The following is a 26,933-nucleotide window of genomic DNA, read 5'->3' on the forward strand; positions in this document are numbered from 1 at the left end:
AATTTCCTCTATTGTCATCTGAATTTGTTTGAATCCATTGGTTTGGGTTCTACTCTCTGGAGCAGCAGAAACAAGCTTGCTCCATCTTCCACATGACAGCCCTTTGGATATATGAAGATGGCTATCATATCTCCTCTCACTCACCTCTTTTCCAGGCTAAGCATACCCAACTCCTTCAAGCGCTCCTCATAAGGCTTGGTTTCTAGACCCTTTACCATATATGCTTCCTAAACTCATATGAAATAAACTTAGGGCAGTGCCAGATGACCTGTATTCATCCTGATTTATTTGCAGGGAGATTAGATGATGCTGGCTATTTAATGAGCACACATCCTGATTAATTTTTTTTATTTATCAAACTTATTACTCACAACTTACAACCAGCAATAAATAACACAGAGAGTAAAACCAGCATCAACAGAGAAAAAGCTAAAACTCCATGAGTATTTTTATGATTTCTTTGTTGGAAAGTTAGATGGCACTATGTCAAAAGAAGTGTGATCCAACACTTTCCTGTGCATGTTCCCATCAATTTCCTTATAGCAAAAGGTCTGATCTTTAGGTTACTAGTAGTCCCCCGGTCAACTATAATTGCACAACCTAAATTTACTGATATGTTATTGAATTGCGTGCGCACCCCCTCCAAAATTGTGATAGTTGAACGGCCTTGGCCCAGTATACCTAAAGAAGCATCTCCACCCTCATCATTCAGCTCAGACACTGAGGTCCAGTGCCAGGGACCTTCTGGTGGTTCTCTCACTGTGAGAAGTGAGGTTACAGGGAACCAGGCAGAGGCCCTTCTCGGTGGTGGCACCCACCCTGTGGAACGCCCTCCCATCAGATGTCAAGGAAATAAACAACTATCTGACTTTTAGAAAACATCTGAAGGCAGCCCTGTTTAGGGAAGTTTTTAATGTTTGATGTTTTATCGTGTTTTTAATATTCTGTTGGGAGCTGCTCAGAGTGGCTGGGGCATCATATAAATAATAAAATTGTTGTTGTTGTGGGTCCCACTTGTAGACTATAACATCCAAAGTACTGTGGGAACATTCTCCCCTTCTTGCTGTCCCCATCGTTCAAGACCCTGTCCTGCACAGAATAATAGATGAAAAAAGAAGAATTGGTAGCCACCCAGAGTGGTTGGGGAAACCCAGCCAGATGGGCGGGGTATAAATAATAAATTATATTATTATTATTATTATTATTATTATTATTATTATTATTATTATTATTATGCTAAGAAGGACTGCCTTTAACTTAACAGCATCTGAGGCACTGAGACAGAAGGCAGCACCTACAAGTCCTTTCCCCTTCCTCCACTGGACTCTTCCCAAGCAGGATAATGTGTATCAGGACAGGTGGGAAGACAAAGAAGGAGGGGTAGTGGTTGCTTCCCCCTGCCCTCCCCCAAACATTTAATAGTACGGTATATACGCAGCACAGATCTGAGCAAGAGGCTGGTGGTGATCTTAAACATGAGCTCACCCATCCAGAAAACTCTCCACTGAAATGAATGGCCATTGTATGAAAGTACACAGCATTTGTGTAAAGGGAGCTACTCTCTTTATACATTTCTTTCTTGGAATATATATAACAGGGATGAGGAAAGGGCTGTAACTCAGGAGCATCTGCCTTGCATGCAGAAGGTCCCAGGTTCAATCTCTGGCATCTCCAGGTAGGGCTGGGAGAGACTCTTGCCTGAAACCCTGGGGTGCCAGTCAGTGTAGACCATACCAAGTTAGATGGACCAATGGTCTGAGTGCAAGGCAGCTTCCTGTGGTCCTGTGAGGACACTGCAGTGTTCCCAATGGTGTTGGGCTCCAACTCCCATCAGCCCCAGCCAGCATGACCAGGGATGATGGGAGGTGTAGTCCAATAGCACCTGGAGGGCTGCAGCTTCTCCATCTGTTATGTATAGTCATTAACACATCATATGATATGTGGAAATTCTCATAAACCGATAATTTCCTCCATATCTCGTATTCCTAATCTTTTCCCCAGATTGAAACGTTCGCTGAATGTGAACATGTAACAGATTGCTTCCCTGGACACAGCTTATTTCTGTATTCATCTCAGATTGGGTGTCGTCCCTTCCCCTTTTGCAAGAAATTATGATATTACTATATATCCATCTATTTTTAGCCCATATCCCCAGCAGTGTGCAAAGAGGTAAGGAAATAACATTGACTCATATTTCTGACACCTTGTCTTTATCCTGTATGGTTGCTTTTTTTGTTTTTTTTAAATGTTGTAAATCCAGAGTCAAGCCTACCAGTAATGATTTTTCCTTATGTGGTGAGTCAGGTCTCCAGCCCAGATAAAAACACAACAGTTTTAAGAAAATAAATACTTTAAAAAGTATTCACACAACTTGTCATCACCATTAATGCCTTCAACAAGGATGGGAAATCTGTGAGGCCCTCCCACTCCCATGAGTCTCAGCCAGTAGTGCCATTGGTAGAGACAAAGTCCAACAATATCTGGAGGGCCACAGGCTCCCCAACTCAGGTCTGCAGGATCCTTCTCAGTACTAACCTGTGTGATGGGAAGAGACCTTGTTTCCTTCTCTTCTCTCCCTCTGGTTAGGTCCTTATGCATTCAGATATCGAAGGTGTGATGGTGGGCAATGCCCATCAGCGAGTGACCGAAGCTTTTATGACACTTGAGATGATCTGTTGGAGAAATTGACACACATGGTATACAACAGTGCAAAGGTTGTTCGTACATTTTCATGCAGTGTGCTTGTGGATATGAAGAAGGCCAATCAAGGGTCATTTGTCCTCAGCCTCAAGCTCAAATGAGGCCCCAAATTAAGACAACTGTTTGGCGTTTGATATGTTTTGTGACTTACAAGAACTTAAGAATATGAGATAAGCCTGCTGGGTCAGGTTAATGTCCCATCTAATGCAGCATCCTCATCTCAAAGTGACCAATCAGATGCCTGTGGGAATCCTGAAAGCAGGACCAGAGCGCAGCAGAATTCTACCCACCTGTGATTCCCAGCAATTTGTATTCAGAGACACAGAAGAAAAAGAAGAAGAGTTTGGATTTGATATCCCGCCTTTCACTCCCTTTAAGGAGTCTCAAAGCGGCTAACATTCTCCTTTCCCTTCCTCCCCCACAACAAACACTCTGTGAGGTGAGTGGGGCTGAGAGACTTCAAAGAAGTGTGACTGGCCCAAGGTCACCCAGCAGCTGCATGTGGAGGAGCAGAGATGTGAACCTGGTTCCCCAGATTACGAGACTACTGCTCTTAACCACTACACCACACTGGCTCTTGACCCACCACATACTTCCTCTGACAGCAGAGACAAAGCATGGACATCATGGTTAGTGGTTACCTCCTCTATTATTAGGCAGAGTGAGGCAATTGTCTCTGACAGCAGTTGCTGGAGTGGCAATGATGGCAGCCCTCACCAAAGGAATTTCTCCTGAGCCTCCTTGCCACACCTTTCTGTTGGAGGTTAGAGTTGTGTATGCCGCATGGCCTTGCCTGCCCACCCACTATAACTATGCTATAGGTCTGTTGGAGGACACAATCCCACTGCTTGGCTTAAAGTAAAATCCAGCCGCCATCTTCCTTGTCCAAGTCTTATCTAGGTACTTCTTCAGATCCGGATCTGCAAATACTCTTGTTGACCACTTCCCAAACACCCACTGGCAATGCTCTTTTGCTTTATGGTTCTGTCCTTGCAATTAACCACAGTAAAATTTTGGACAGATTGTGTAACGTCTGTTCCTCCAGAATCACTGCTACAAATCATTTACTTCTAACGAACTATTTCTATTTTGAAAAGAAACCCAAACAACTCTCCTGGGAGACATTCCCCAACTGGATTGCTGTCATGAAATAAACTCCCCACGGTGACCTCCTCCTTGGGTCCAGGGCTTTTCAGTTCACCATGGGAAAAGTCAATAGGAATCCGTTCCCATGTGCATTTCTTCACATATTCCATAATTAATCAAATGTTCATGAAGCTATCATAAAACAAAAGGCTGGTGTTTCGCAATAGTTCAACTTCCCTTTAAGTACTAAAATAAGCATCATGTTTGCAAAAGCATTTACCAAATCATCTAGTGAACACCGTTTTTCCGTATATCTAGAATTGTTCATACATGGGCTCTGTTTAAAATTTTGCTCAATAGAATTTGATTCTTCTCTCTTCTGCTTTATAAAATGAGCGACATGTCTTCTATCATTGCTTGGGAGAAGTCTTGCTAGTGGCTATATGAAATCCTACATAGGCATACCTGAATTTGGAAAATGACCTGAGTGTGTGAATACTATTTAGAATGTTGGACTAGGAGCTGGGAGAACAGGGTTCATTATCACCATGGAGCCCTGAAGCTCAATGGGTGTCCTTGAGGCCAGTCTCTGCCTCTTAGCACAAAATACCCCAGAGGACAAATGGGGAGAGGCAAGAAAACCATGCATCCACCTTCAGCTCCTTGGAGAAAGGTGGGATATACATGTAATATAATACAATGTCGTTAGGTTCTCAAGGAAAGCTACTGATTTCTACAGATCCTCCTTGGTGTACGTTGCGATATCAGAATCCAACACTGTTCCTTTATGCCATCTGATGATAGCAGCACTTGAACATCTGAGTAATCTAACCCTCTGCTTTCTTCTCTTTTTAACCACGGGTGTAAAACAGCATTAGTCTCTTTATCATCCCCTCTGCACATGTGTGGTAACTCTTTCTAGTGGTATTTCCCCCCCATAGCAGTTAGCTTTGTAAAGTGAGCAGAATGAAAAGACAAACAAAACTAAATAGCATCTAAGACAAGGCATTGTTCTCTGGAAGAACTTTGACGTGTAGCCGTGATGATCTGCATAACTCAGACAAGTTTGTCCACTTACAAGCATTGTGGTCATCTCAAACATAATGTCAGATGGGATAGCCCTTAATACACTTGCTGTTAACCCTCACACTGTTGTAAAAGGTTTTTATACTTTTAAATAAAACTGAACTGCATCCTACACATTCGTCCTCCTCCTTTTTTTCTTTTCAGACTCAAATAGACTGAGTAATTCCTTTTAAAACAATTGGCTTCACATTACACTTTAAGAACAACCGTCTTTTGAGTTAGTCTAGAGCCTTTCAACAGAAGGAGGGTACAGAATGAAGGGGTAACATCACAGTAAAGCTGCCTTATATTGAGTCAGACCATTGGACATCAAGCTCTGTACTGTCCACACTGATTGGCAGTGATTTTCCAGTCTCCCATGGTCTGTCAGAGACTGAATCTGGGACCTTCTGCATGCATTGCAAATGTTCTACCCTGCAGCTCCAGGTAGCCAGTATAGACTTGCTTACCATATCTTAGCTCGCTCTTGAGACAATGATTTTCTCCCAAAGTGGCTCACATCAATAGAGAGGGGGGCGGGGAGGTTGCCATTGGGCTTACAAAAAAACTTCCAAACTTCTCTGATTCTATGAAAACTTAAAAAATGAAAATGTGGAGTGGAGCGGGGGGAATGGCAGAGGACAGAGATAAGTATATAATAAGTGTCTGCTGGATCAGGTCAATGGCCCATCTAATCCAGCATCCTTATGTGACAGGTTCTCCCAAGACCTATCAGTCCCAGTGTTCCAAATGCATGGACAGAAAAGAAGGCCAGCTGGGAGGAGGGGCAAAGTTACCATAACAATCAGGGTCATTGATCTCAGGGACAGTGGGAGCCAGTAGTGCTGCTAGTAGGATTTACAGCCTACAGTCATCAAAAACTGCATGCATTTTGCTAGAGAGCAAAGAATGCTTATACTATCTAGCTATTTTGCTGATTGTGACCCTGAAAGAAAAACTGGCTTCGGGGAAACAATTTGTGAATTTGCAATGAGAAACACCATAAAAATGCAAAGCTTTAAAGTGAACTGGTCTATTTATAAAATGTTTGAAGTCATGTTGATCCATTAGAACAAGAACAACAACAACAATCAAAAGATTTTATATATATAAAGATTGTTATTGTTTTCTTTATGGTCATGGGGGACAGATTTTAAAAAAGATTATGAGAGCAATTTGCTTGTATGAAACATAACAAACAAGAACCAATAATTTTGAGTTTTTAAAATAGCCCCATTTTTTATTATCTTGTCAAAATACTGACAGGATAAAACCTTTATTAGAACCAGCTGAAAAGTTACAAAACAGTTAGCTAGGTTTATGGGGTTGTTCTTCAGGCTGGGTGATATATTAAACAAAAATAGCAAAAGGGAGAAGGATGTTGGCCACAATCTCTTTTCAGACATGCAGAAAATGTAATTTCAGAATTTAAATGGATACCTTTTTTTTTGTGACTCATGAGATTCTATGTATGGGATGCAACTGCGGTGTCTATAAGGAAAGGAGGCCATATTGAAACTTTGTACTGGGCCTAAAAAAAGGGGATGCATAAACCCTTATGACAGAGGCCAGAGTGTTTTGCCATTGATGGGCAAGGATTTATGACTCCCAATTGTTCAACAGCAGAAACAGCACAGTGAGGTCTGTCCTCCCCAAATTATACCGCTGAAGTGAAGAAAATTTTGGGATAACCAGGAGTGGATTTTTATGTGGAAGGACAACAAACTCCATTCAGTAGTGGTATTGATGGGCTTGTTGTTGTTGTTTAGTCGTGTCCGACTCTTCATGACCCCATGGACCAGAGCATGCCAGGCACTCCTGTCTTCCACTGCCTCTCCCAGTTTGGTCAAACTCATGTTAGTAGCTTCGAGAACACTGTCCAACCATTTCGTCCTTTGTCGTCCCCTTTTCCTTGTGCCCTCCATCTTTCCCAACATCAGGGTCTTTTCCAGGGAGTCTTCTCTTCTCATGAGGTGGCCAAAGTATTGGAGCCTCAGCTTCAGGATCTGTCCTTCCAGTGAGCACTCAGGGTTGATTTCCTTAAGAATGGATAGGTTTAATCTTCTTGCAGTCCATGGGCTTAGAATTCTTTAATCCTAAATGGATATCTTTTGCATCAGTCTGTGGCCAGCGGATCAGGGTTTTAGTTAAACAGAAAGTAGATCCTGCAAGCCTGACATCTGCCTGCTCCTGGATTAGATGCTCCAGTGCAGCCTTCCTCAACCTGGTGCCCTCCAGGTGTCTAGGACTCAAATTCCCATCATCATTGGCCTAGGTGCCTGGGGCTAAAGGCAATTGCACTCTAAAACCTCTGCGAGGCACTAGGTTGGAGAAAGTGGCTCTAATGCTAGTCTGGATCAACTTTAAACTGGGGAGGGGCAGAGAATTACAGCAAAGTACTGCAAATATTTGCTTTATTAGCCAAACTTTAGAAGCTGCTTTCCTTCCTTGTTCTAACACAAACTCTAGAAGTGCATTGTTTGTACACCACAGCAAACGCTGCACTTAACAGCATTTGTCTGGAGAAGGAATAACCAATGTCACAATTATTTCCTTACCCTTTTCTGCATGGGCACCATTTGCTTTATGAGCTCTCACTTTTATTTTAAGAAGGAAAGCAGGGGGCGAAGGTAACCTTTAAGAAAAATGGGATAAAGAGTAACGTGAATTGTTTTCCATCTTCCTATGACAGCAGTGGTTTATTTATAGCTGAAGACCAGAGGACGGTCCTCACGTGGCTATTGAAAATGAAAACAGTATGCGGGGTTTTGTTTTGTTTTGCTTTTGTGCTTTTGCAGTTAAAAAATCTCTCTCCGCATTCCCTAAACCCTTGTTATTGTAACCAGAGCCACATTTCACATTGCTACAATTGAGGGTTATGTAAATTCCAAGGATTTTAAAGGATAGGGCCTGCACACTCTGTGTTTGGCCACAGAGAAGTTGACACAAACGGTTACGGACAACTTTTTTGAGATGGAGGAAGGTGCTTGAATAAACTAAAAACAGATGAGAGGCACAGTGCAAAATTCAGCCTGAAGTGGAACCAAATGCCTTTGGGAGGGTCAGGTAATAACGTTTTCTTATTGGTTTCATTTCTACAGAAGAAGTTCAGGGTGGACAAAACAAACAAAAAACTGAAACACCTTCCAAGCCTTTCCCTGGATGTCCAAAAGCTTTATACTTCTTTAGGAGTTTAAAGGGACAACATATTGACTTTGTTGGTTTCAGTGGGCTGTGTTACTGCACTCAAGCCTTCTGAGCTTCCCATAGGCCTCGGGCTGACCACGGTGCAGAAAGAACACCAGACTAAATGATCCTTGGGCTATTCTTATGTCCTTAACCCAGCCAGGGGTCAGCAACCTTTTTCAGCTGTGGGCCGGTCCACTATCCCTCAGACTATGTAGTGGGCCAGACTATTTTGGGGGGGGGGGGGTTTGAACGAATTCCTATGCCCCACAAATAACCTAGAGATGCATTTTAAATAAAAGCACACATTCTACTCATGTAAAAACACCAGGCAGGCCCCACAAATAACCCAGAGATGCATTTTAAATAAAAGGACACATTCTACTCATGTAAAAACACGCTGATTCCTGGACCGCAGCTTGGATTGGAGATTGGATTGGAGCTTAATTCTACCCCCAACACCCGTGGTGGGACAACACCCTTTACTACATCTCAGGTTAGTAGGGTGGCCTAGGGCATGCAAGGCAGGGCCATGTGGCACACACAGATCAATCCCTGCTGCCACTCCTTGTCTCCCAGGGTTTGCCACCTAAGGCAGATGCCTCATTTTGCCTCATAGCAGGGCTGCCCCGTCAACTTTCTCTGCCCAAAGTGAACTGCCAGCAAACCCTATCATCGCAGTTGGGTGTCATTATTATTAATTAAATTTGTTAGTCGCTTTATCTTGCCCAGGGCAACCCAAAGCAACTTTCTTTTTTTTTTCTGCATAATTTTTATTGAATTTCAAAATACAAAACACAAAACAGATGAGTCAGTATTCATATTGTTCACAAAAAGCAAAAAATAAGACTTCCTTCTGACGTTCCACGAATCTTCCAAAGTAATATTAAACTATACATCCGCATTTCCTTGTTTGTAATGCCACAAGCTGTTCTCGTTCCTCTATTTTCCTTTGGCATTACCCTTACTTTTTACAGAGCACCTTTATAACCCGCCAGTGTTATCTGTTCGTCCGTTAGATTTTCCAGATATTTCGTAAAGTTTTCCCAACTTTTAACAAACCTCTGATCTTTTATATATCTGATTTTACCTGTCAACCTGTCCATCTCCACATATTCTAATAGTTTTGATCTCCATTCCTCCATTGTTGGTAAACTCTCTTGTTTCCAATTCTTAGCTATCAGGACCCTTGCTGCCGTTGTAGCATATTGAAATAGTTTGTAGTCCTTTTTCTTTATCTCTGTTCCTACCAAACCTAGTAGGAACGCCTCGGGTTTTTTAACAAAGGTGTATCTTAACATTTTCTTCATTTCATTGTATACACTCTCCCAGAACCCTTTGATCTTTTGGCATTCCCACCACATGTGGTAAAAAGTCCCCTCCCTGTCCTTGCATTTCCAACATTTGTTGCAGGATCCGTACATTTTAGCTAATTTGACCGGGGTCAAATACCAACGGTAAAACATTTTCATTAGATTCTCTTTAAGTAACACACAAGCTGTAAATTTAAGATGTTGCTTCCAGAGTTTTTCCCACTCTTCAAAATAAATATTACGGCCAATGTCTCTGGCCCAGTGTGTCATTACCGCCTTGACCTCCTCGTCAACTAAGTTCCAATCCAGTAATTGCTTATACATTTTAGATAAGATTTTTGTGTTATCCCCCAGAATCTCAGTTTGGAATCTGGAGTTTTTGTCGGCATATCCTTTGTCTTTAACGTCTTTTCTAAACATGTCGTTTATCTGGTGGTAGTGTAGCCAATCGTATACTTGGGATTTGACCTGGTCATATGGCCTCATTTTCCACTTTCCTTCCTCCTTCATCAACAGATGTTCATAAGTTGCCCATTTGTCCCTCATATTAGTCTTTTTAACAGCCATAACCTCTAATGGAGATAACCATTGGGGTGTTTTAGGTTCTAGCATGTCCTTGTATCTTTCCCATACCTCCATCAGGGGACCCCTAAATATATGATTTTCAAATCCCTTATGGCCCTTCTTTCGTCCATGCCATAGATAGGCGTGCCATCCAAAACGGTTGTCGTGCCCCTCCAAGTCTAACACTTCCCTGTCTTCCAATTTAATCCATGTTTTGACCCAGCATAGGCACGATGCCTCATAGTAAAGTTTCAGATCGGGAAGGGCGAAGCCTCCCCTTTCTTTCGTGTCTGTCAATAGTTTAAACTTAACTCTCGGCTTCCTCCCCTGCCAGATGAATTTAGATATCTCTCTATGCCAGGTTCTAAATATCTTTGTGCCTTTTATAATTGGAATGTTTTGGAAGAGAAATAAAATTCTTGGTAGCACCGACATTTTGATTGTGTCTATCCTTCCCCAAAAAGATAATCTGAGCCGACCCCACACTTCTATATCTTTTTTAACTCCTTTCCATACTGGTTCGTAGTTGTTTTTGTAAAGGTCTATGTTTTTTGGCGTTACCCATACCCCTAAATATTTCACCTTCTTTGCCGTATCTATTCCTGTTTCTTTCTGTAATTCCTCAATCTTATCTGCCTGCATATTCTTAGCTAGTATTTTTGTTTTCCTTTTGTTTAACTTAAAGCCCGCAACTTCCCCAAATTGTTCAAATTCTCTGAGTACCTCTTTTATTGAGCCCAGTGGGTCTTCCATTGTTACCACCAGATCGTCTGCGAAAGCTTTAATTTTGTGTTCATGCTGACCAACCCTGATTCCTTTAATTTCTTTATTATCTCTGATGGAATTTAGCAAAACCTCTAGTATCATTATAAATACCAGTGGGGACAGTGGGCATCCCTGTCTTGTTCCTTTGGATACTGTTATTTCTTCCGTTTCCACCCCGTTTATTATCAGTCTTGCTTTTTGTTCCGTATAAATAGCTTTTATCCCATTAAGAAATTCAGTGCCTACTTCCATGTGATCCATGTGCTTCAACAGGAATTCCCAATTTACGTTATCAAACGCTTTCTCAGCGTCTACGAATAACAGTGCACCTTGTTTGTCGCATCTTTCTGTTAGATATTCTATAATGTTTATAATATTCCTTATATTGTCTTTAATCTGCCTGCCCGGCAAGAAGCCAGCTTGGTCTCTATGTATGTTTTTTACCAAAATAGTTTTAAGTCTTCTTGCCAGGACTCCCGTAAAGATCTTGTAATCTACATTTAGTAAGGAGATCGGCCTGTAATTTTTAATTTGTTCTAAGTCTGAATCTTGCTTTGGGATTAATGTGATCAGTGCCTCCTTCCACGTCTCTGGTGTTTCTCTTTCCTTTAGAATTTTATTCATTACTTCCTGTAGTGGGTTCAACAAGACCGATTCCATCTCTTTATAGTATCTGCTGGTGAACCCATCTGGGCCTGGGGCTTTCCCATTTTTTAGATCTGATATGATTGCTTTTATTTCCTCCGTCTTAATTGGGGCGTTTAAATTTTCTTTGTCCGCTGTGGGGATCTTATTGATGTTCTTAGATGTTAAATATCTCTCTATTTTCCTTGTCTTACTCTTTTCCGTATTCCTGAAGAGGCCTCCATAAAAGTCCAAGAAGGCTCTTCTTATTTCTTTAGGTTTGTTTATCTCTTCTCCTTCCACCACTATCCTATTTATAGTATTCTGTTCTTTTCTCTTCTTCAGTTGCCAAGCTAATAGTTTCCCAGTTTTATTAGCGTATTCAAAATTTCTCTGTCTCAGTCTTTTGATTTTCCATTCTATCTCTCTATTTATCAGCATTGTATATTGGGATTGTAGAACTTTTATGTTCTCTTTTACTTTCTTGTTTTTTGGGTTTTGAGTTAATTTCTGTTCGTTCTCTGCTAGTTGTTGTATAATTTCTTTTTTCCCTTTTTCTCTTTTTTTGTTTTTAATTGCGCTCTGTTGAATGAAGAATCCCCGCATCACCGCCTTACCTGCGTCCCACACAACCCTTGGTTTTATATTGCTGCCTAGATTATCTTCGAAGTACTCTTTTAATCTATTTTGGGCTTTTTCTATTATCTCTTGGTCATCCAGCAGGTAATCCTTCAGTTTCCATCTATTTAATCTGCTCTCCTGCCCTTTCAATTCCATTTTAATTGAATTATGATCTGAGATTGTTCTAACCTGGATCTCCACCCGTGCAGATCTTGGGACAAGTTCTTTTGAAATCCACATCTGATCTAGTCTCGATGATGAATCGTTAGGTTCTGAATGGAAAGTGTATTGCTTTTCTAAGGGATGTTTGAATCTCCAAATATCTACTAAATTACAGTTTTGAACCAGGGAGAAAAAGGTTCTGGGTAACTTCCCTTCTTTACCTTTTGAATCCCTCAATCTGTCCGCTTCTAACGACACCACGCCATTCATATCTCCTAATAGTATAATTTTCTGGTCAGCGTACTCCAATAGTTTTGTTTCCAACCTCCCGTAGAATTCTGACTTATTCTCATTTGGCGCGTATATACCCACTATTATTATCTTTTCTCCCTGCCATTTTATTTGTACTGCTGAGATCCTTCCTTCTTCATCCTTAAAAAGATGTTTCGCTTCAATTTGTTTGTTTATATAAATGACCACCCCCCTTTTTTTACTCCGATCTGAGGATGTGAATTCATTCCCTAGTCTTTGATTGATCAGAATTCTTTTATGCTTCCTCGCTATATGTGTCTCTTGGAGACAAATGACGTCCAAACTTTCCTTCTTCAAAATATGCTCAATTCGGTTCCTTTTTCCCTTATCGTTCATCCCATTGACATTCCAACTGTACACCTTTAACGTCATTATAATTTACATCGGTAGAAGAGAAAAAACAAGAAAAACAAAAGAAAACAGAAGATAAATAACACCTGTTGTCACCTTTTGGACTTTTTAAACTTCCTCCTCGGTCCCTCCTTCCTCCCCCTCCTCCCCTCTCCCACTCCCCGCTCCCCCCCCCAAAACTCCCCCAGGTCCCACCTCCTCTCCCCTGTCCCTTTCTTTTTGCGGTCTTAGTTCTTTATATTTCCTAAGAAATTTTTCTATTTCACCTGGATTTGTCACTTTTTGTCTCTTGCACCTGTATGTGAAGGAGACACCTTCCGGAAACTCCCACTTGAACTCAATATTATTTCTTCTAAGTGTCTGTACCAATTCTTTGTAGGAGTCCCTACGTTTTAGCAGCCTGACTGGTATATCTTTAAAAATAATTATGTTGTTTCCTCCAACGTTCAACCTTTTCTCTCTATTCTTATAGAGAATCCTATTCCTTATTTCCCTGTTTTTAAATATAATTAGGCAATCTTCTGTAAATTTTTTGTTTCTTGGAGGCTTGGCTTTTAGCCTGAAGGCCGATTGTATTGCCTTATCTACCTCTTCTGTTGGTATCTCCAGCCAGAGAGCTAATTCTATTATTAATTTTTCCTTTATATTTTCTCCCTGATCTTCAGGTATGCCTCTAAATCTAAGGTTAGCCTCCCTCTGTCTTAGTTCATTTAAAGCAATCCAGTCTTTCATATCCTCTTGGCTTTTACTCAAGTCTAAAATATCAGCTTTGATTCTTTCTTCCTCACGTCTTACATCCTTTAATTCTGTTTTTGTCTTTTTCAGACCTTCCTCCACTGTCTGTGTCCTTCTAAAAACCTCTTTCATTTGGATCTTCAATTCGTTAACTGTTTCGTCTAGCTTCTTATCTACCTCCCCAATTCTATGGTCTACTTGTTCTAGCTTGCGCTCAACATTTTTCTCACTCTCTTTTATCTCCGCAAACATTCTCAATATCTCAGCTCTAAATTCACCTTCTTGCTTTGACCCTTTTCTATCCACTGGTGTTCCCCCTTCGGGTCTTTTCCCGTGTTTGACATTCTTAATTTTAAACAGTCTGCAATACTGAGTACAACAATCAATATAGTTCTCAATACAGTTGCCGCGCTTCTTAGTCTGTTCCTGTTTGCCTTACTTAATCCTGGCCTTCAAGATTTTTGCAGTCTTTCAGCTGCGCCAAAGTCGGCTTACTTTTGGAGGTCTCTAAATTATGACAGAGCCAACTTGTTTCTTATCCCCTTGTTACTTCCTTGAAGGTACCCATGGATATCCTGCAGTCTTAGGTAGATATCCTAAAGTCTCAAAATCAGAGGTTGAATAGTTTGGATGTTTTATATCCACGTTTCCGACGCCGTGGACGCAGTGGGTCGACACAATAAGTTCTTAAAGAAGTTGGAAAGGATGCAGCAGGAGAGTTGGTTCCACCGGTAGTGGATAAAGGGTCTCACCGTCTGAGAGGCCCCACTCCACTCTACCTTGAAGGGGAGAGGAACAGAGGAGGGAGGGAGAGGGGGGGCCGAAGGGTGCCAAACTTTAAATATGGAATGGTATACAAAGAAAATTACGCTGGTAGTAAAAAGTTCCAAATATAATAGTCACAGCAAACCCTCTGTCCACTAGATGGCTCTCTCTGTCACTATTTGGTTCTGGGGAGAAGCTCGCCACTCACAAAGCTGAAGGGTCCGATAGTACAGAGTAGCAGATTATTCCCCAAACACTTTACAGTGGTTGAAAAATCAAAGTAAGCAGAGACGACTGCACGTCCCTATAATTTCTGGAAACAGACAAGCACGCGCCCGCTGAGCTCTCGGATCAGGTTAGTCCGTATTACCGGAATTGCGGTTTGATCTTAGTCCCCTTAATGGCGTCGCTGGTGTTTCTCTCCCGTTCTCCACTGGGCGTGGCGCCCTGAGTATGGCATTTACCGGCGTCCCTTTCGCTTTACAGATGGTTTTAAGTTAATAACTTCTTGTTCTGTTCCCTGTTTAGGCACCTCTTTTTATCGAGGTTCAAATATTTTGGTATAAATATCTTTCAGGGAAACAAAGTAGTCACTGGTGGCAGCTTCGTACACTTCGTACACTCAAATCCGCCCTGTAGTTACCTTGCGTGTTCGCCGATCCCTGGTAACGGCTGAACCCCTTATTGTTCACTCTTTCTTTCCCCAGGTTTTTGGTTTTCAGAGTTTCCAGAATTTTTGGAGTTGTTAAGCCTTCCCTTTAAGTTCGTACCCGGGTTTCTATTTTTTGGAAGCGGAGCGCTAATCTCCGACGAGGGTTGGGCTGTCCGCTTTCGGGGGAGGAAATGGCTGCCCAGGACCTGCTGTTCCGCGCCGCTGTTCTCCTCACCTTAAAAAGGCTACCTGACAACGTAGCGAACTGCGTCCGGTCTCTGCTGGCTCCCTGTACCTCCGGACACCCTCCGGACGTGTTTCTGGGGTGCTCTCGCCCTATGGCACCCCCTTTTCCCCCCTGTTTGTCGGACTGGGTTCGTGCTCTCAGCCGAATCCCTTCTCGCTCCGGAGACGCGCTCCACCGGAAAGCAACTTTCAACCAAACAAAGCAGGCAGAACTCCCCACCTCACATAGAATGATAGAATCATAGAGTTGGGAGGGATCGCAAGGGTCATCTACTCCAAGCCCCTGAAATGCAGGTATCTCAGCTACAGCAGCCGTGACAGGTGTCTATCCAACTTCTGCTTAAAAACCTCTTTGGACTTCAAAACCTCCAGTGAAGGAGACCTGCAGAGTGGCTGCATAGCCTGTGTGTACAGATCCAGGGTTGTTGTGCCAAAGTCCGTTTGGGAGCAGAGAGTCTACTTGCAAGTAAACAATTCCTGAATCCCCTTTACAACCAAGATCTATGGTCAGTGTGTGGTCCAGGAGGCCGGCCTATATAAAATCTCCCTCATGAGCCTCCTGGTTGCTGGCAACATCACAAGTTTCTGCCTGCTTGTTTGGTTTCTCTTCCTGGCTGTGCTGTAGTTTGCTGAACTCCCTATGATGCCGACCTCGGACTGTTTCCTCATATTGCGTCTGGATCGTATTTAGCCCTAGACTGATTCCCTGTGCTTGAGCTTGGCTTGTTTGGATTGCACTGCACCAGCAAGCCTGGCGAGTCCTTTAGTGAGAAGCTTATGCCTCCTGGGAACCTTGCCCATGAGGGCAACCGTTGGAGCATTACCGTCGGTTTTTCTTAGGAGGTATGAATTTGGGCCTCAGGCCTCTGCCTGCTGCTCTGTAACTTAAATATTTAAGTCTTGCCTCTTTGTTTATACTTCATATAGACCTTTGGTTGCTGCCCCACTTCTGTTTCTGCAGATTGCCTGTGAAGTGAACAGCAAGTGTGTGTATCTGTTTAATTGATTACATGTGTTGGGGATGTGCCCTCAACCCAAGTCTTAAAAAAGAAATTGTATCTGACGATGGGCCTCAAAGAGGCTAATAGCTTCCCTCATTAGGTTTTGTGTAAATTTTACCCTGTCAGGAGCTTGAGGGCTATAAAAGCAGTCATCACACGACTAAAAGCATTTTTTCCCTTCTTTCCAAGCAAAATGAAAAAGGGGGGGGGGGTTGGAATAGGAGATACAGGCATGATAACTGAGGGGAAAGAGTTTACTATTGAAAGAAAAGAAAATCCACAAAAGGCTGTTAAATAATATTGGAAACAGTGGGGCTCAAAATGTGACCAGCACCTGATTCAAATGGTCTTGGAAAGGCTTCAGTGACTAAGGAATATGTCGTCTGCCTTTGAGTCATCTTGGGACACAGTGAAGAAAAAAGAAAAAAGAACTTGAACAAAAACAAATGTCAGCTTCAAAGTCTATGAACAGAAATGTTGGCTTAGAGGCAGGGTTATTGCTTTAAGGTTTCCAAATTTGGGAAGTAAGCAAAGATTCCTTCTTTGATGCTACTATGTGAGAGACCCCCAGATACTGATTCGGTGTTTACACCCACTTCCCTCCTCCTTTGCAACCCTGTCATGCCCTCTCTTTGATCATTCCTGGCATCTGGGGGAAAGTCCCTTTAGGTCCTTCTTTTTATCCCTAAAAAGCTTCAGAGGGTTTTTTTTGGGGGGGGGACTACTGGGCCTCTACCGGTAAGTGCTTTTAGGAAACCCCCACTATCCAACACAGAATTGGAAGTTCACTGAGTGCCTTGTCTCTTTAACTATTAAGTTGAAGGAGTCAATAGGGACCTCCAGCATTAAGGCCTTATTCTTGTGTGACTTTTCATTGTGGCAAAACTACTCTGTGGTGAGAGGCAGCTTTAGGGTAGTGCAACTGGTTTAGCCACACTGGGTGCTGGCGCCACAGAGGACATCACAATAACGATGTAGAACAGAGCATGGGAGGCAGAGGGTACCGATTTTAGTGTCACACAGGGTGCCACTGATATGTGAGAGCCCAAAGTCCTCCACTACTGTGGTCCATTTTCTCATGCCAGTTTTGCACAGTGAATATTTTGTTTGTATGCATGCAAGTAAGGAGAGATGGCATTTATCAACATGGGGCAAAAAGTTAGTTTTCAACAGTTTGCTCTGATTTATGAGCACTAGACTTCACTATGTGAGGGTGCGTGTGCCAATTGTTTCTTTATCAGCTGCTGAGGTGGTGTAGCACTAGGCATGTTATGATTCTGTAGGGAATGAGTGGATGGAAAGTAGTCTTAATAAGTGCCACAATGGGATTAGAAAGTCATATAGTCATGTATCTTTTGCCTGTATTTATAAATAGTCACTCTCATTATATCACCATGGATGCAGCACTTTTAATATGCAGAGGAAGGATTTGACATGGTTATAACTCCATTTCATGATATGGAAGTAAATTTATCAGAACAAGTGAATCCAGAAGAATTACAGGGACCTATCGATTTGTTGGTGACCAGTCCTTTTTTTCTAGAAAAATAGGTGCCAGTAATCACCATGAAGTTGTTACAGTAACACATTTTAACAACAACGAAAAGAGGTGCCAGTGCTGTGTACCCTTGAACAGATGTCAAAGAGATAAACAATTACCTGACATTCAGAAGACATCTTAAGGCAGCCCTGTTCAGGGAAGTTTTTAATATGTAACGCTGTACTGTTTTTAACACTTGATTGGGAGCCGCCCAGTGGCTGGGGAAGCTCAGTCAAATGGGTGGGGTATAAATAATAAATTATTATTATTATATAATACCCCCTGAAAAAAAGCACTGGTGGTGACACATTCCTCTATGTCAGACATTACCTTTTGGGACCAGAGGGCACATTTCAAATTTGGGGAGAAGGCTAGGGGTGCCAGTCACAATATGGCTGTCATGGGGCATACTACAAAATGGCTATCATGGAGAACATGGCATAAAACAAAATATAGAGAAACAACCTTATGCTTGAAATAGGAAGTCAGCTATGTCCTGATTGTGGAGATCACACAACACTGATCTTACACATATACATTTTAATGACAACACATCATAGTAAATACCAAAGAAGTATCACACAAACATACCTTACATATTTGCCTTATACCCAAAGGCTGCAGATATGAGTAACTTTAAGAATGCAGTTTGCCTTCCATCCAGGACCTGGCCAATGGGCATGTGCAGCCTTCTATGCTGCCTGTTGGTAGAACTCGCATTGTAAGAGCTTTTGTGCTGGGTATTAGTGCGTGAACACTTAAATGGCTGGCTGGGGGGCACCTGGATGATCTGTTAAGAAGTTTTGTAAGTGAATCACTGCCCTGTCTCACCCTTTCTCTGCTCCATTCTTCATTGTCTGTTAGTACCACTATGCTACATCTGGCAAGGAAGCCAGCTATTGATGTATGCTGACTCACAGTGAGGCATCGTCAAGATATCCTGGGCAGTTCATAATGCCATGCAGTGCCGGCTTACAGTACAGTCATGATACCACACTGGTACAGCAGCCATTATGTGTTTTCCCAACTTGGAAAACTACGTAAGCTGCAGGACACTGTTAAAAAACCGACCTTAAATTCTGGGACAGAGGAAATTCTGCTTCTGTAAACCTACAGTAAGTTCCAGGTATGTTGGGAGAGGAACCCTATAGGTGGTTAGGTTTTTATGAGCCCCTGTTTCTTGTGCCATTTTTCAAAACTGGAGATGACAGAGTGACAACTCAGCTGGTGGACTGCAAGGAAATTAACAGTACATGCATAGTAAATTTATGAAATTTCCTGTCACAAGATTTTTTTGGGAATTTGCTGCCACAAGACTTAGTGAAAGCTACTAATTTAGAGGCCTTTATAAGGAAATTAGACAAACAAATGGAAAACAAAGTTATCGCTGGCTACTGCTTATGATGGCTGTACCTTATTTCTGGGTTCAGAGGCACTATGTCAGTGAGTACCAGTAGCTGGAGAACAAAAACAGGCGAGGGCTATTGCCCTCATATCTTGCTTTTGGGCTTCCCAGAGATATTTGGCTAGCCACTGTGGAAAACAGATTCTGGACTAAATAGGCCTTTGGTCTGACCCAGCAAGACTTTCCCTATGTTCTTAAGAACATGGCACAATAATATTTGAAGCATGCAGTTCATTTTAGCATTCCAAAGTTAAAGAAACTGAAAACCAGATGTAACCCAGCATCAGTCAGCGGTGTCACAATGGAGGTAAGTAGTGTGCCATAATTAATTGGGTATACACTGTGGACCTGGAAGACCTAATTTCAAAGGTCTGCACAGCCATAAATGTTTCTGTGTGACATTAGGCCAGTCATACTCCCTCACCCAAACATACCAAACAAAGTTGTTGTGAGGATGAAAAGAAGATAACCTCACATACTTTGTCTATTTTTGTTTCTACCCTGCCTTTTGTAGAACAGATCACAGGGAAGATTACAATACAAATCAATCAAATACAGCTTTTCATAAAATACTACTTTAGTCAACAACAACAAAATCTAAAATTAACACAATATAAACAGCAAGCAAAATCCTAACCCCATAGCATTCCGATGCCCAGTATGGTTCACCTTATTAAGTCCCCCAAAGTATGAATAAATTAAAATGTTTTCAACTAATGTCAAAAGGTCACCAGTGAGGGGGATGATTGAACAGCCCATCAAACTGGAAAAGGGCCTTATCCCAAATATTTTACTGTATCTTTGGTTTTTATGGAAGCCGCCCAGAGTGGCTGGGGAAACCCAGCCAGATGGGCGGGGTACAAATAATAAATTATTATTATTATTATTATTATTATTATTATTATTATTATTATTATTATGTATCTTCATCATAGGCAGGACCACCAACAAGTATCTGTGTCCCGAGCTGTTTAAGGCTTGATATTCTAATGTTGAAACCTTAAAATTGGGCCCAGTTGCATATAGGCAGCCTGTGCAGGAGTCATATTATTTCCCTGTACAGCAATCTGACTTCCATAGTCTGCACTGGATGCAGCTTCTGGACAGTCTTCAGGGTTTACCCTACATAGATTGCATTGCAATAGTCCACACCTGAGGTTACCAGGATATGAATGGGAATGGCCAAGCTATCTCAGTCAAAGGAGCAGAAACAGCCAGCTAACTAGCTGCAGCTGGGAAAGGCATTCCAAACCACTGAAGCCGCCTGGGCTTCTGGTGCCCATTTCAAATCCAAGAGTAACCTCCCCTCTCAAGCTGAATACCAGTTGATGGAAACCACAAGAGGAGAGCGAGCTCTTGGGTGCAGGTCCTGTTAGTGGGTTTCCCTATTGCATCTGGTTGGCCATAGTGTGAGCAGGATGCTCAACTAGATAGGTTGTTGTCCTGATCTAGCAGGCTCTTCTTATGTTCTTGCGTTCATGCAAAGTATTTCATTTGATAGAGAGGCTTCATGGTTTTTTATTTACTGGGATTGGGGACATTTTGTTCTAGTCCAGATGGGTCATGTCCTAATACTTCTGACCCAGGGTTTGAGAACTCGCATTTATGTAAGGTTTGGGAACCACAGTTCCAACTCAACCTCTCGTTCCTTGTGTCAGGAAATGGCAACCTCCGATTTCTCAACAATCCGAAATTGCCCTGAAATGACTTTATATTCTTCTGGAACTCCCTGGGAGCCTCTGGAAGTTATCCAGCAATCCTGGTCAGCAGAGCAGCAGAGTCATGACACATCTGGAAGATGTCTATGTGTGACTGTGCAAATCTAGTGGTATCTCGCTGTCTTAAACAATAAAAAGTAGAGTAAAGAGAAATCTACTACAAATGCAATTATTGTCCTCTGGTATTGATCAGCTGAGATGGGGGGTGGATATTTGACCCCTAATTCCAAGCGGGTATATTTACTCATGATTTAGAGATGATTAAGTCAAAAGGTCCTGTGGTTGTGATAAGCATAAGCAGTAAGCATAAGCCATACAAATGTATTCAGTGATTTAACTGGCTTTATTATTTATTTCTTATTATCTTTACACTCTACTTTTCCTTCAAGCTGCTCAAGGTGGTGGACATGGTTCTTCCCCTTCCCATTTTATCCTTACAGGTGAAAAGGTAAAAGTAAAGGACCCCTAGACAGTTAAGTACAGTCAAAGGTGACTATGGTGTGCAGCACTCATTTCGCTTTCAGGCCGAGGGAGCCAGTGTTTGTCCACAGACAGCTTTCTGGGTCATGTGGCCAGCATGACTAAACTGCTTCTGGTGCAATGGAGCACCGTGATGGAAACCAGAGTGCATGGTAATGCCATTTACCTTCTTACCACAGCAGTACCTATTTATCTACTTGCACTGGTGTGCTTTCAAACTGCTAGGTTGGCAGGAGCTGGGAGAGAGCAATGGGAGCTCACCCCGCTGCAGGGATTCAAGCTGCTGACCTTCTGCTTGGGAAGCCCAAGAGGCTCAGTGGTTTAGAACACAGTGCCTTTACCTTTATCTTTACAAGAACCCCGTGAGATACAGTATCTGACCCAAGGTCACCCAGTGAACTTGCTTGAGTGGGGATTTGAACTCTGGCCTCCCATGTTCTAGCCCAACACTTTACCACACTGGCTCACAAGTGAGATACAAGGGTGCTATTTTAAAACTCCAAGACTGACACCACATCTTTAAGGACAGACTGTCCCTCCAAACCAACCAATGCCACACTGTCAGCAAATAATACAACCCAACTTTTCTCTCTCCACTTTAAGATCAATGTCGAAAGGAAAATAAGCACTGGTTGGCTACTTGTTGGCAGAGTTTTGATCCAGGAGGGGATCATGAGATTATAACCAAAGCACATACCCATTCTGGGCAGGTAAATATCAGATTCACAAATCTCTCTTTTTTCACCAGGAACATATCCAAATTCTCATGATCATTCCTACCACCCCCTTTTTAACAATGGGGTGGGGTAAAGGGGTAGGTTTAAAGCCCCAAATTGAAAGATTCCTGATAAAAGAAACTTCTACTGTTGAACACAGTTAGCACTACCACCCCACACATAAACAACTAAAACATGGGGGCACAGTAACAATGGGACTTGCATCATGATTACAGCTGTCACATTGCCATAGGTGTGTTACCAGCCAGCTTGCAGTTCCCCACTGTGCCTGTGCACACCCCATACATTTAAAACAGATGACTTCCTCCAAAGAACCCTGGGAACTGTAGTTTACTCTGCACAGAGCTACAATGCCTAGCACCTTTAAAAAGCAACACACACCCCAACCTACAAAACCAGGGTTGGAGTGACTGTGTATGTACTGTGTACTGAAAGCTTCTAGCAGGAGCAGCACACCTTTCTACTGCAGCCAGCACAGCCACTTTGCCAACTGTGGCCCATTTTTCATTTTATAATGAACAAAGTGAAGTCAGTGAAGTTAGCAAGAGCCAAAACAATGTCTCTGTGCATTGTATTTGCTGTCAGCTCCTTTCTCCTTTCAATGGGCTCATTTTAGAAATTTGGCAAATAGCAGTAGCCAACAGATCTGGTGAAGTTATGAGAGTGCTGAAATTCAACTGAAAAAATATTATCCTTGCACCTGTCATCCTTCATGCATTAATTTGAAGCCAGCTCCACCTCTGGATCCTGGCTTATTCCCAAGGCTCAGGCCAGAGGTTTCAGGATTGAGCCTTCAAATGCATGCTCACTCACATCATGCTCCCTTTGCACATCATATGGAATTGCCTTATTGATTTTAAAAATTCATAAGGAGCTTCCCAGAGAGTCAATCTCATTTCCCAAGGAACTCTGGGAATAGTAGCTCTGAACGGCGAATGGAGCCAGTGTGGTGTAGTGGTTAAGAGCGGTGGACTCGTAATCTGGTGAACTGGGTTTGATTCCCTGCTCTTCCACATGCAGCTGCTGCGTGACCTTGGGCTAGTCACACTTCTCTGAAGTCTCTTAGCCCCACTCACCTCACAGAGCGTTTGTTGTGGGGGAGGAAGGGAAGTGAGATTGTTAGCCGCTTTGAGACTCCTTAGGGTAGTGATAAAGCGGGATATCAAATCCAAACTCCTCTTCTTCTTCTTCCTAAAAACTCTCAGCATCCTTAACAAACAACCGTTCCCGGGATTCTTGGGGGGAAACCATGACTGTTTAAAGTGGTGGGATACTGCTTTAAAAGCATGGTGTGAATGGGATCTAAGACCAATATGGTGCCAGGCTGCTTCCTCCCACACCATGGCTCAATTGAAATTCTCCTACCGAGCTCCTGTAATGATGCCAAACACCTTGAGGGCACTGAAAAGTGGGGCAAAAAAAAAATGCAGTAAATAAACATCATCTAGCATTTCAGCCTCTTATTATGGAAAATATGGTTGGTACCTAACAATATATTTCTCTTTGAGGTACTAGCCAGCCCTGTTCAATTAGTCTATTATGAAGCAGTGCTTCTAGGAAAAGCTGCTGCCTACTTACTGGAAATAAACCCCACTGAGAAAGAAGCCCTGAATAATAACTGCTGTGTTACTCTTTTGCAAATCCAGATGCAATTATAGCAGTGCCAGGCAAAACTTTTGGACCAAAGTGCACAAGGGTAATCACACATGCGTGCACACACACACACACACACTCCTTTTCAGCAACTTATTTTCCTTCAGCAATGTAAGCTTGCATTGCAAGTCGTCTTAGATTAGCCATTGAACATCTGTCCATTAAAGCATTAGCCAGCTTCATCAGCCAGCGAGGACATTACACTACACACATCAATACAGAAGGAGATTCCAAGAGCTATAAATAACTTACATTCGCCTACTTGATTAAGTTCTGTAATCAGTTATTTCAATATAACATCACTCCGCTTCCATCCAATTCTTTCCTCCCTTGTCAACAGCTTATATACATACACACATGATATCTGCAGCCTTGTAGAATTAGAAAAGCAGAAACACAGCCTTGAAAATACCTCTTTTGGGGTTGCTAGTGCATGAAGCACTATGACCAGCAGCTCACCCCTGCTCTTCACCCCTGTTCCAGCTCAGTTATCCTTTATGCCCACTCATTAAGTTGTGTTGGCTTTTCTGGAGCAGATGTAGTGTCCAAACTGCCTTCGATTTTACACAGGCTTTTCAAATAAATAAAAAAAGACCTAGCCAGCTAAGGCAATCCAAGATCATGAAGCATGCCAAAAAAAGAAAAGAGAAAAGCATTGCTTTCAGATGCAGAGAGAAAAAGGGAAGGAGGGAGGGGAGGGCGGAGGGAGCAGGAGATCAGAAGCCCTGCCTGTAAACCAAAAGAAAGGAGATAATAAAACAGAGCTACTTCAGACCTGCTCTTCGGAAGAGTTATTCATAGCCTCCCATGTGAAATGTGCACGTCTTCTTGTTGTTTCTCAGTCATGCTACGGCAAAAAATTAATGGCCAAATTGTTTTTTTCCTTTCCCAAGGAATTAACAACGGTGCCTCCACTATTGTTTTCCTTTTAATCTGATTTGTAACATGAATGACAAGATTAATCCAATTTAAAGGGTTATGACGGAACTAAGTGGCCCCTGCTGCGCGAGGGAGACGTGACAAACAGCAGGATCCTGCTTCCATTCTTAACCATCTTTAATGCCATTTTATTATTTCTGACACTGAAAGTCCTTTTAATCATGTGCTGCTATTGCATCTCTCGTAATTAAACTGTGCTCTGCTGCTTTGCTTGTTGCGAGACAACTAATTTTGGATGACCTGCTTCTTGTCCATTGTAGCCATCTGCAAGGAGACAGGTTCTGTTATTACTGCATTCCAGTTCTGGCTCGTGACCAAGATGGAAACGAGGTTGAACTGAAGTAATTCATCTGTGAAGCCCAAGATGAGTTCCCACCAACCTGGTGCCCTCCAGATGTTGTTGGGACTCCCAACACTCTTCAGCCCCAGCCAACATGGCCAGCAGTCAAGGATGATGAGAGCCATAGTTCAAAACATCTGGGCTGGGGAGGATCAGGTTGACAAAGGCTGCCCTTGGTGTTAAAGACTATATTATTTTATTTGCAGAAGCAGAAAATAATGTTTCTTCATTGGGCTGATCTTGCCCTTCTGAGTTGAAAATCCTTAGTCCCCTTCTACATTATTGCAAATGATGTGCACACTTTAAAAAAAAAAACACCAACCCCAACAACAAAGCAAACAAACATCCTGACTATTCTTACTGGCTTGCCTCCCTTCCACAAGTCCTGCTAAGCACCCAACTCTTAAAACCCAAAAGCAGTTCTGAGTGTCTTCCTCTTGTGTAATTCTCAGTCCTTCCAGAGAACCAGCAACACGACAAGGGTTGAGAATGACAGTGAGAGTTGTGAACCCTTTTCTCCAACGAGCCCTTTAGCACAGCCCTCTCCCTTTTGAGCCTAATGCACATGATAGGACAAAAAGAAACTTTCTAACTGCACTGCTATGCCACCACAGTTTCACTTAGAGGAGGTGTCAGATGAAGGGATTTAAAAATAAACCACACATAGCTCAGAAATCTGTAGAATTTGGATCCAGTTGGGCTACTAGTTGTGCGCTCAGGAATGTGGCTGCACTTGCCAAATCAAATCTTTAGGGATTTTGTAATGGTTCACATGCTGTAGAGAAAGAACAAGCAACACTGCCATAATCTTTTCCCCCTCTTGCACCCAAGACTGGATGAGGACTCAAGATAAGCATACAATCTATGCATCTGTGCTTTAGTTTTATACACACACAAATCTCCCAAACATGCTCCCACTAGCTGTCGGCTTGTGTGTGTGTAGCATTTCAGAGAAACTAAGAACCTACGTTCCAAACCTAAATCCTCTGACTGCTCTTTGATTGCTTCAGAAAAGAAAACAGAGCTTACCCTCTCTCTTTTTCCTCCCAGCCAGGGACCAGAAGAGCTGCTGCACCAGCCACTCTTAAGATGCAACCCCCTTGTCTCTGTGTCATTCCTCCTTTTCCTGCAGTCCTGTAAGTCCACACACTGAGCACTGCTCGCCCTGATTTCCTTTCACTGCCTATGCTGTCCTCCGAGTGGAACTGCTGCCGTTTTCACTTTCAGACCAGCCTCCCTCTGCAAGAGCCTGTGACGTCAGGAAGCCTCTACAAGATATTTATGGCTTAAAAGGGCTAAAGTTTCACTAGGTAAAAGCTTGGATTGCAGCTCCTTGGGAATCTTCGTCTTTTGTGCTTTCATGTGAGAAGCTTTTTCCAAATGCAATATAGCAATACAGAAAGCTGCCTTGTGCAGTCAGTGCCTTGGACTATCTAGCTTAGTATTTTCCACACTGACTGGCAGCTGTTCTCCAGGAGCTGTTTCCAGACCAACTGGAGGAACCAGGGATTGAACCTGGGACCTTCTGCATGCAGAGCAGATGCTCTGCCACTGAGCCACGCCCCTTCCCTGGGAGATTGCTGTCTTTGTACAGGGAGTGAGGTTGGGGCAACGCAGTAAGCATAGGTGTTTCAGACTGCAACAAAAGCCACTTCTTCCAGAGGGTGCATGTAAAGTGCCTCCGCCACATGCAACCAGTGTTCCTGTTGGGTCTGCTGGTTTTGACAAAAGAGGGCCTCTTTAGCACGCACCATACCCTGTGCTGCTAGAACACCCCAGAACTGCTCCAAACATCTGATAAGGCTTAAGTAAGAATGAATGTATTGGCCCCTCGTCTTGAACTCATCATGCACAGCCAGGCTTCTGCTTCCTCCATGCTTTCTATTCCTTGGATTAGGATCAGCCCCCTGATAGCACCAATTTGTAACTTAAGCTAATCTATATTTCCAAATAGCCATCACTGCACAAGTTAT

General features: G+C 42.6%; 1 protein-coding gene and 1 non-coding gene across 3 annotated transcripts in view; both read right to left on the bottom strand.

The window, feature by feature from the left end:
* Window positions 1–26,160, bottom strand: part of DAAM2 (dishevelled associated activator of morphogenesis 2) — a 228,822-nt gene extending 202,662 nt beyond the window's left edge. Inside the window, exons 1-2 of one of the 2 annotated variants that reach the window (XM_077925642.1) lie at window positions 25,990–26,160; window positions 2,536–2,672 (exon numbers count right to left, since the gene is read on the bottom strand). The gene's annotated coding sequence lies outside the window, so the exon portion shown is untranslated. The remainder of the gene's footprint in view (window positions 1–2,535; window positions 2,673–25,989) is intronic. The other variant, XM_077925643.1, reaches the window with a different exon arrangement.
* Window positions 26,161–26,454: 294 nt separating this feature from the next.
* On the bottom strand, window positions 26,455–26,529 carry TRNAA-UGC (transfer RNA alanine (anticodon UGC)). Its single transcript has one exon. It is a non-coding gene; the product is annotated as a tRNA-Ala (tRNA).
* Window positions 26,530–26,933: the final 404 nt, after the last annotated feature.

This window comes from Podarcis muralis, chromosome 3 (assembly GCF_964188315.1).
Source record: "Podarcis muralis chromosome 3, rPodMur119.hap1.1, whole genome shotgun sequence".
NCBI classification, from domain to species: domain Eukaryota; kingdom Metazoa; phylum Chordata; class Lepidosauria; order Squamata; family Lacertidae; genus Podarcis; species Podarcis muralis.